A 10092-nucleotide genomic window follows, 5' to 3' on the forward strand; every position below is an offset into this window, starting at 1 on the left:
AGCTCGCGAAGCGGCTTCTACAGCCATTCCGCCAAGTCCCGCCGTCAGAATAATCGCATACGGGACCTGCGAATCTGAAAAGAATGCGCCGATACGCCTCAAAATTCCTGGACGTGGACCCGAATACGTACCCGGCGGGCATTCCATTCATCCACGGCCATCTCTCAATATATGAAAGGCACGGCCACTGCCCTTTATACGATGAAAGGCTAGGCCCATCATCTAATGTATGAAAGGCTCTCCAACATATGAAAGACTGACGGACCATCGCCATTATATTGAAAGGCTACGGCTCATCTCTAATGTGATTGAAAGCTCTTCCAATATATTGAAAGGCTTCGGGCCATACTCCAAGCAGTCGTTAACGGCTCAAGGCCACCGCCGTCAATACAGTCGACCCCCTTATTCGAGTTTTTTCAAATACAAATCGATGAAGTCCGGCTTCATCGAGCATCGGCCGAAAACGACCTCAATAAGTCGTAGGGAACGCTAATCTATATGGTCAGAATCGATCCTCACGGTAATTAACGGAGGTTGAATCTCGTCTTGAGCTAATCCATAATTAATAAGGGTTATGGCCACTTAATTCATAACAGGGATTAGACTCTTGCGTCCGATTTAATCTTCCGAGGGCACGCCCAGTATTCCCCATGGGGACGGAACCTCAGCGTGGCCACGACCATTTAATTGCCAAGCTCACGAAGCTCACACGTATAAATACTAAGAGTGGAAGCCCTAGAAAGGAGGGCTGCGTTCTTCATCATTATTCACAAAAGTGAGAGAGAGAAGAGAAAAATATACCATCTTAGGGGAAGAAGAAAACACCATTGCTAAGGCTCATGAACCGTCTTCAGGAGAGCAGACCAAACCTAATTTATCAATAAAAGCTGTATTAAGATTTCTTCTCCCTAGCCTGAGTACTTATTTTCATGTTCTTCGCTTGGTCCAATGGATTATTACGATTTGCTATGATTTTCCCGTAACTTATTGTTGTATTGTTTTGCTCATTAAAGCACATATAACTTATTGAGCAAACAGTATACTTTGAGAAAGTAAAGTTTTGGAAAAACTGTTATATGCAGTAATTTAAAATAAAGTCCAGCGTATTACCTACATTTGGTAGTTAAACGACTAATGAATGATTTTTCATGTGATTTTGACGGCTAATCTTTGAATTTAAGAAAGACATCTTTCTATCGAGTGTTGCCAAACTGAACCCATAACGCTATTAACGATCAAGTGAATTTAGTCGTTTGTACTTTTAAGCACCAAGGATTTTCATCTAAGATATTCACACATTGGCATGTAAAATAGAATCCGTGCAGTATCAGGATAACTGTACTATTGATTTGGGTCGAGTTGGGAGGGAGATAGTGTTTAGGACCAGTTTGGACATGAGTTTTGCCAAAATAAATTTCGGATTTATTTTCAAAACTCATTGTTTGGCCATAAAATTTTGCTCATATTTTGACGCCAAAATCCCAAATGCCAAAAAATAGCTATTGAGCTGATCTTTGGGCCAAAATCCCAAAACTTGAGGAAATTAATCATACATGTTTTTCCAAAAATTAAAGTTGGAAAATATGTTTTAAACGTTGTCCAAACATATTTTCATCTTTCAAACCAAACTTCACCCAAATCAAATTTTTCCACAAAAAAATTTGGATCTATGGCCAAACGCTAGCTGGAAGGGGTTTTCTACCATTTATTTGGGAGAGAGTCAAGAAATTGACACTTAATAGCTGAAAAAATGTATTTTTATATATATATATTTCTCTATGTTATATACAACAAATTATATAAATTTTATACACTTTTTCAGCTATCGCAATGTAAATAATTTCTGACGCGGCGCTAAAAGTAAAAAAGCCCATTTATATTTTATGTGGGTAGGTAGAATCCAAATATGGTGAGGACGCCAGAAAAAAATGAGACCATGTTGCAATTCTTTGTTCCGAGGTTACTGCCACCACACTTTTTGGTTGCAGCAGTATTTGACAAAGGCTAAAGAGTAGTCCCATTCCAACTAGTCTTTTTACCAACTATGACAATTGATTGGCGCAGGAGGTAAAGGGTTGCTTACTTGACGAGAGTCCCTGCCTTCGTTTACAGTTGAGTTGACAGAGTTTCAAACGTATTGAGTTAGCATTGTATCCCCTTTCCTCCTTCCCCTTCACCCTCTTCCCCTAATAACAAACAACAACAAAACAACATAATTACCCTTTTGTATTCCACAAGTGAGCTTAGCGGAGGGTATATACCCTTTGTATTCCCACCAAGTAGGCTCTAGGAGGGTCGCGAGCCTTACCCCTACCTGTAGGAGGTAGAAGAGATTGTTTCGGTAGACCCTCGGACTCATGGCACGCATAATCAAAGCAGGAAAAAAAAAATTGGCCAGTGGTTGTTTGAACCCATTGGGTAAAACATTAATAATCTTGTATCAGCTTCCACCAAACCAAGGGAATAAGGGAGATCAATTGTTAAAGCATAATGGTTCTTAGGGTGACATGGTTGCAAGCAGGCGATTATGTGCATATTTAAAAGTGCACGTAAAACTCTATATGTGCAGCCAAGAAATGAAAAAGAACTATAAAATAGCAAACTTAAGAAACGAGCCAACACAAATTAATGGGCAAGTCAATCACGAACAACCACAAGTTTTTCCCAGTTTATTCCAATAGTAAATCAGCAACCCGAAAAAAAACAAGGTTTGGGGGGGGGGGGGGGGCGGTGTGGAGGGAAGAGAAGAAATGTTCATCCCAAATTCATGGAAAAAAGAAAGGACATATATGTTTCCACCAAGTTAATTGCTACCTAGAGTCTGCCACCCCTTAGTGCAAGAACAAGGTGAAGAACAGAACCACCTTCGATGTTGTAATCTTTAGCCGTCTTGTCATCTGCCAACTGTTTTCCAGCATAAATAAGCCTGCAATAAACCATAGGCACAAAAAGTAAAAACACTGTCGTAAACTGCCGAACAGAAATAAAACAACAAATATGAAGAAGGTACTTGTATAACGCGCAGAACGTATAGGTAAAATGACTTGTTTACAAAAAAATTGACTTAGGAACAAGTTAGATATCTCTTAGCCACTATTTACTTTCTGCCTATAAGACCAATCGAAATGAAAGTGAAATCAAAGAACAACTCAATCAGTACCATGGAATTCTGCGAAATAAGAAAGTGTATTTCAGTAAAAGCCTACCTAATGTACTAGATAATGACCATGATACACAACGAAAGTCTGCCAAAAGTGTTAAAGAATAGAATTATGATTTTTCATATTTTCCGTTATCTCGAACACATAACATACGAACACACTGACTGAGGGCTTACTCATAAGTTGTCTTTTGACATTCACCATCCCTTCTAAGAAAGGGAAGAAGCTAAGCAGTCCAAATTACTATAACAAAGTGCATTTTAGTTATACCGTCAATTTGCAACAAAACCATTTTAAGAAACCAAGACTGTAAGCAATCTTTTTCTCCACTGAAGAGAGATAAGATTGAAACTTAACCAAAAAAGAAAAGAAAAAAACATTTGGATGCACACCATTATTCTGAGGCATGCCAGCAAGAAACTATGAAATTTGGCTGACGAGAGCAAATGCAGACAAAAGATCTATAAGCTTCATCAGACCTGCTGAATTTTCTAGGCGATGTCTTAACCAGTGCAGAATGGCAGATGCAAGAGCTGTTAGACCCGTTGAATGTTCACAATGCTCTTAAAATATGCCAGCATTGCCAGTTTGATAGAACTTGAATTTTTTATATATTTTTCAAGTCATTAAGTCTTTAATTGTATGCTTGTCAACTGAACCGCACAAAAGTTTAATTGTATTCTCCAAAGAGTATGTGGTATGCCTCAAAAACATTTATTACAATATAGACCTAAGGGCTTCACATTCCCTTAATCCTTGAATACACTGCATCTAAGCAACTAATATGTGACATTCAATTGACACAACTATGAATTGTTATAATTATGAAAATGGGCAAAGTAGAAAATTGCAATAAATCAAGTCTAGGAGGAGCATTTAATTGTAGTAGTTATTACAGGGAATGACAGAAATACCAGGCAACAGAAACATGACAACCTGCAGAGACTTAAAAGATAAGTCCAAAAAAGATTCATAGGCCAGGCAAACAACATCACTCATACAGCATTGCCACTCTTTTGGTCACATGGTGAGGGTGAGAGGAGGCAGTATGGTGTGGGGGAACAGGAGCAAAAACAAGCACTGGAGACACAAATCTGCGGTATTCAAATTGATCGAAATAAAAGAAATACAAACCTTTGCTGCACAGGAGGTATTCCTTCTTTCTCCTCAACACGTTCCTTAATCCGATCAATGGTATCGTTGGGTTCAATGTCGATCTCAATTTCCTTTCCAGTGAGAGTCTTCACCTTGATCATAGTTCCTCCCCTGAGCCTCAAAACAAGGTGAAGAGTTGATTCTTTCTGAATGTTGTAATCAGCCAGGGTCCGCCCATCTTCCAACTGTTTCCCAGCAAAAATCAGTCTCTGCTGATCAGGAGGTATGCCTTCTTTATCCTGGTAAGCAACACATACAGTATCTTGTCATCTCTAAGTAAAAAGAAAAGAGCACATGACTAACTAATGCATGTTAGCATAAATGCCAGCATTTAACAAATACTACAAAAGATAAGTGGACAAAACCAAGGCAGGGCAAGGCAGTGCAGGGCAGACAGGAATAGCAGGAGAAGGGAAATCTGAAACAACGCCTCACTATCCAACATGCAGCAAATCACATATTATGGCAATTAAAAGTCGATATATGCACAAATGTAATTCAAGGACCTTCATTTAGCTTTGATAGGGAGTCAATGGTTATGAGCTTTTCCTTATGGGTTATGGTGGGCTCTTACATTTTGTGGGTCTTCTTAGAGGTCATATTTTGGGACTGCACGTATTTGATAGTATTAAGGTTGATTTCAAATTCAAATAAACTAGTTACCAAATCAAAGACTAAGTATAATCTTTACCCATATTTGATCAGGTTTCTCGTAGCCCTAAAATAGAACAGTGCCCATGATTGAGTGAGCATAGAGTTCTAGCACCAGGGAAACAACATATCTCAATGCCTACACAAAAAATGGCTACACCTAATCCAAAAGAACGGAAAGAGCAACTTCAGGACCTACTTGACAAGGGATTCATTAAACCGAGTGGCTAAACAAGATAAAGGGCTTCAAAACAAGCTCCGAAATGGTGAATCTCTGGTAACATCATCCTAAGGTAGTAAGGGATATCATCAAGAGCATGGTAGCACCAATTCCCACGAGGGAACAGGTAGATAAATGAATTAAAAATATCCCATCAAGGTCACCTAAACATACAAGCACATAATGGAGATTTCAGGTGATCCCAATACTATAAAACAATGGTTAAATATCATCTAGTAACGACACCAGTGCCCAGAGGCATTATCTCAAATTTTTATGTTTACGCATCCAAACACAAAGCTGATATTCATATCCACACTGTATAAGCCCTAAAAAACACACATGACAAGTCAGTCATCTTCACGTTGGGCTAAGATGGTCCATGCCAGCTACTACTGTTGAGTTATTAAAATCTTGGAACAACAATGGAGGCTCGGTGAGACAGAAGACATGGTGGAGATTGATACCTGCTTGCATAGGGTGGATAATATGGAAGGAGAGAAACTCAAGAGTGTTTGAAGACAGATACAATTCCATTCAGGATGTCAAGATGAACTGTATTCTTCTATTTCATTTTTGGTGTAAAGAAATTCTTGTAGAGGATACAAAATCTTTGATAGACATGTTAGGCTCTTTGTAGCTAATATAGATCAAGATTAATCTACTACCCCCTGTACATATTGCATCGCACTGCCTTAGTGTTTTTCTCTATTCATACAAATGTTACCATTCTCAAGAAAAAAGTCAGTCGTCTTCACGTAATGCACATTCACTCCAACAACATCTTGAGGAGGATTTCAAAAGAGAAACAGGGAGGAAAGAAAACCTTGAAAAGTGCAACAGGGACTTTGTTTGTACAGGCAAGGTGATTAATACTCCAGAATGAATACTTATCAAAAAATAAAAATAAAAAGATGATCCAGATAAATAGCAACACATGATTAGTGGGCATGAAACTATTAAGGGGTCGTTTGGTAGGATGCATTAGGTAAAATAATGCATGCATTAGCTTTGTGTATTAATAATACCTTGTTTGGTAGACATTTTTTAACCTATGCATTAGTTATGCAAGCATTAGTTATACATCCTATTTGGTATTATCCTATGCATAACTAATGCATAGAAAACCATGGGTATTAGCAATGCAATGGGTTTTAATGCATGCATTAGCTTAGTTAAAGACAAAATTGTTCTTCAAAATTTATGCTTGATTAAAATATGCTAGTTATTTATATTAATTGGCAAGTTTAAATAATCGAGTAGTGAGAAACAAAATATATCTCTAGTAAATAAATAAATACTTAACATATTTCCTTTTATAAATAAATATTTCTATATTACAATATAGGTAGACACAATCAAATAATTTTTTTTAAAAATTTTTCATATAAAATATTTCTCAACATATGTTTCTTTTAAAAAGTTAGAGTGATGGACTGGTTTTGAGGGCATTTTTGTAAACATGCAATTCTTTTAAAAATTGTGCAATGCTTTAATTACATCAAACCAAAACAATGGATAAGAAATATGTCAGCATAACTAATACCATCATAACTAACGCAAGCATAACTAATACCAGCATTACTAATACACCCTATTCAAATTATTCTTATGCACCCTACCAAATGACCCCTAAGTCTTACTACCAAAAAGAAAAGAACAAATAATAAGATATCTAACTCCAGCAGCTATCAATACACAATGACAAACTACAAGTCTACAACATCCACAATCTACATTCTGTGTCTTTTTGTGTCATTGCAGGTTTATCTGTCTGTTTTCTTCCAATTTGGTGAACATATGCATTTACAATCTTGTACAATTACATACCAGTACATACTTAATTTAATATATTTAACCACTTGTAGGGATGCAACAGTCACGTTCTTTTTTGATTAAAAAATGAGTTGAAAGTGGTTAGGTAACCTAAAAGAGTTTATCACTCATAACTTGGACATCAACTTGAAGTACATATCCCCTTTTTGCACAGTTATGACAATCCACAAGAAGCCATAGGCACATTATGTGTGCCATAAGCCTGTATTAACTGAGGTTCCAAAACCAGTGCTTTCTGGTACAAGTATTTGACAGCATATAAAGAATTGACAGGATATACCATAGAGGGAGAAAATTCCAATTTTTCATCCACGGCAATTGAAAGATCAATTGATTTAGACTAAACAACAACGGTATGTTAAGAATTAGCAGGAAGAAAGAGTCCCTTTTCAACTTCGAATTATCATGTATTCATGACCACCAATTAGATTGTAAGCAGTGCATCTATTAGCAGAATATATAGTCCAAAGAGAACTTAAATCGCAACACAAATTGCAAAAACGTTGAGCTATTATAGCACCCAAGGGTGTGGCCTTGTCCAAGCCTTTTGTTGAGAGTGTTACCTGGTACCTTTGGTACCTGCGCTCAGAGGCCAATCCATGATTTAAACTCCATGATTCAACTTTTATATTTACTTATTGAAACCCATTATTTTAAAGTTCTTCTATTTGTTTGCAATTTTATTGGACTTTTACATATAATGTATACTCGCGTTCGAAACTTATGGGTTCAGATGAACCGGTACGGGATAGCTGGATCCGTCCCTGCCTGCGCTGGTGGGAGGTAACACGTACCCGTGAAATTAGCCGAGGTAAGCGTGAAGCTGGCCCAGACACCACGATTATTTTTTTTTAAAAAACATTGAGCTGTTATATGTATCAATCTCCACACACATTATATTATGGATACAAAACAAAACAAAAAAATTGCGCCTTTGATCGACAGAGAAAAAACTAAATACCAACAATCTTACAGCTTGTTTGGATGGTTGTTACCTATTGTATTGTATCGTATTTGTTACTTTAAATACGATATTTGTTTTGATTGTTATTTAAATTTTATTGTGTTATATCGTTAAATTCGTCATTACGTAACGATGAAATGTATCACTTTATGTAACGACGATTTGGTGTGGTCGCGTCGTTATCTTGTCTCTTTCCCTCATCTCACCCTTCATTATTATTATAAATAATTTTATTTCATCATTTGTTCCTACCTTTTTATATAATAATTTTACCCCCGTATCATAATTTTCTTTATAAGTGCAAGTTTATTCTTCATATTGCTGGTGCATGATATCATGAAACAATGGCAAACGATACAATCTATTCAAACATTGTATTCATCAAACGGTACAGTACAATACAATACGATACGGTGCATTATGAAACGATATGTAACAACCATCCAAACAAGCTGTTAATATCCAAAACGCCAAAAAGTAAAAACCAGTAATCTTAATATCCAAAACGCCAAAACCCTAATTCATGGAAACAAAACGAAATCCTGAACAATAAAAGGGCATAAATTGGAGGCGGGAATACCTGAATTTTAGCCTTGACATTGTCAATTGTATCGCTGCTCTCAACTTCGAGAGTGATGGTTTTTCGGTTAGGGTTTTCACGAAGATCTGCATGATCGATTGATCCTTTTACTTTGCTTTGCTACAAAAACAGAAGAAGAAGTCGAGGTTCGTTCCTTTTACGCTAACTTCGAATAGGAATAGCGCTATTTATTTGGTTCCGTTTTGTGGTGTAGCGTACGCCGTCTTTATTCCCAATCTGGCTTTATTTTTTCTTTGCCCCAAACCTAAAAGATTTTCCGACCCCTTAACTGTATTCCTTTTCTTTTCTGTAGTTTTGTTTTCTCCTTGACACGGTTTGTTTATCCAATGGAATTTTTACATTCCCATATCATATAGAAAACCTTATTACCTTCAATATTTAAGGTTTGATATAATTACATTTAGTATATTAAATTACCAATTCTATACCATAGTATATTTTAAGAGTACAATAATGCAGCATATATCCCTCCTTAATTCAAGGTACCAAAAATGGACCGTTTTTTTTTTTCTGTATCTTTTAGCAGCTTCTCTCTCCTTCGTTTACATTATACATATTCCTGAATATATTCCTTCTCCCTCCTTCTTTCCACTATTTCAACTTCCCCTTCACCGTTTCTAAAACTTTGCCCCCAATTTCACTGCAAAACATCAAAATAGGAAAATATTTTTTATTGTTTCTTAAAGAAGGAAAAAGGAAAAGAATGAACTAGATGTAAATAGACGGCATTACCATGCTCACGAATTCTATAAGCATAACTTTTTGCCTTCTTTCCCAATTTCCTCTTCTGCATAATTATAGCAGAATCATCTTGACCTGCAATTAATATCAATGTATAAAAGAGTTAGGAAAAATGAGTTTTGTTTAATTTTTCTGTTTTTCATAAATATTCTGGACATACTTGGTTTTGATTGAAATTCAGATTGAAACTCAAAGAAGAAGAAGAAGAAGAAGAAGAAGAAGAAGAAGAAGAAGAAGAAGAAGAAGAAGAAGAAGAAGAAGAAGAAGACGACGACATATTGTAGAAATTGTAGAACAGTTGTAGATAAATTGTAGATAAATTGTAGACTGTTTTTTGCAGAAGATTTTGTAGAAGTTTTAGCCGTTTTGGATTTGTGAAAACACAAAACAAATGCATCTACAATCAGAATACAAACTACAATTTATCTACAAAATATCTACAAACTGGATACATTGAATTTTAATATCCCAATTCCCATTTCAATTGTAGATAATTTGTAGATATAGTGAAAATTTTGTAGCCATCCATTTAGGATGTCAGACATTTTGAAATCAACAATTTCTAATCATAGATTGTAGTTTATTTTGTCGTATAAATGTAGTAACTTTGTAGATAATTTTGAAAACAACATTGCTTTATTCTTTCATTAAACTGATTTGTAGTTTAATTGTAGGCAAATGTAGTAATTTTGTAGATAATACCGTAAAACCATAATTCTATGCAATTTCGAACTAAACAAACCTGCACTTGTGTTATCGTTGG

General features: G+C 36.1%; 1 pseudogene; it reads right to left on the bottom strand.

The window, feature by feature from the left end:
* Positions 1–2718: 2718 nt before the first annotated feature.
* Positions 2719–8815, bottom strand: LOC109221996 (annotated as a pseudogene).
* Positions 8816–10092: the final 1277 nt, after the last annotated feature.

Source organism: Nicotiana attenuata, unplaced genomic scaffold, assembly GCF_001879085.1.
Source record: "Nicotiana attenuata strain UT unplaced genomic scaffold, NIATTr2, whole genome shotgun sequence".
NCBI lineage: Eukaryota > Viridiplantae > Streptophyta > Magnoliopsida > Solanales > Solanaceae > Nicotiana > Nicotiana attenuata.